The sequence below is a fragment of the Octopus bimaculoides genome, chromosome 23, assembly GCF_001194135.2.
Source record: "Octopus bimaculoides isolate UCB-OBI-ISO-001 chromosome 23, ASM119413v2, whole genome shotgun sequence".
Taxonomy (NCBI): Eukaryota; Metazoa; Mollusca; class Cephalopoda; order Octopoda; family Octopodidae; genus Octopus; species Octopus bimaculoides.
In genome coordinates this window covers 34,005,300-34,006,001 of record NC_069003.1, presented here as the reverse complement: position 1 = coordinate 34,006,001, position 702 = coordinate 34,005,300, and positions in this window count along the sequence as shown.

Genomic DNA, 702 nt, shown 5'->3' with positions numbered 1-702 from the left:
AAGCTACAGTTAAACGCGATACGAAGTGTTCACGGGTTCGAATTTAGTCTACAGCTAGTATCTATAATAATCCCTGTTCAAACCACTCGGCAGAGGCCATAGTTGTCTCATTCTAGTAATGTCATGATTGAGCAAGTATACGATGGCAGGCTTTCCAGCTACGACTACCCTGTCGTACCGCTATTGTTAGTAATGGTGATTGTATTAGTGGTGGTGGTGGTGGTGGTGGTGGTGGGTGATGTTAGCGATGATGTTGTGGTCATCATTCAGCTAATATTACTGTTTTAATGACGATAATGTTGCTCGTGATTCCATGGATAGTTCCAAGATTAAAAATCAGAAATAAGAAAGAAAACTCGTTTTGACATTTTACTTATTGCTCTTTCTTTCTTTCTTTCTCTCTTTCTTTCTTTCTCTCTCTCTCTCTCTCTCTCTCTCTCTCCCTCTCTCTCTCTTCATATGGGTGTATTATATATATATATATATACACACACACATATATGTGTATTATATATGTCTGTATGCTTGTGTATGTATGCATTGCATGCATGTATGTGTGAATGTATATATGTTTATGTATGTATATATATATATATGTATGTATGTGTAGGTGTACACATACGTATGTATGTGTCCGTGTGTGTATATATAAATGTGTGTGTGTGTGTGTGTAATTATGCAAACGATTTGTTTACATGTCTG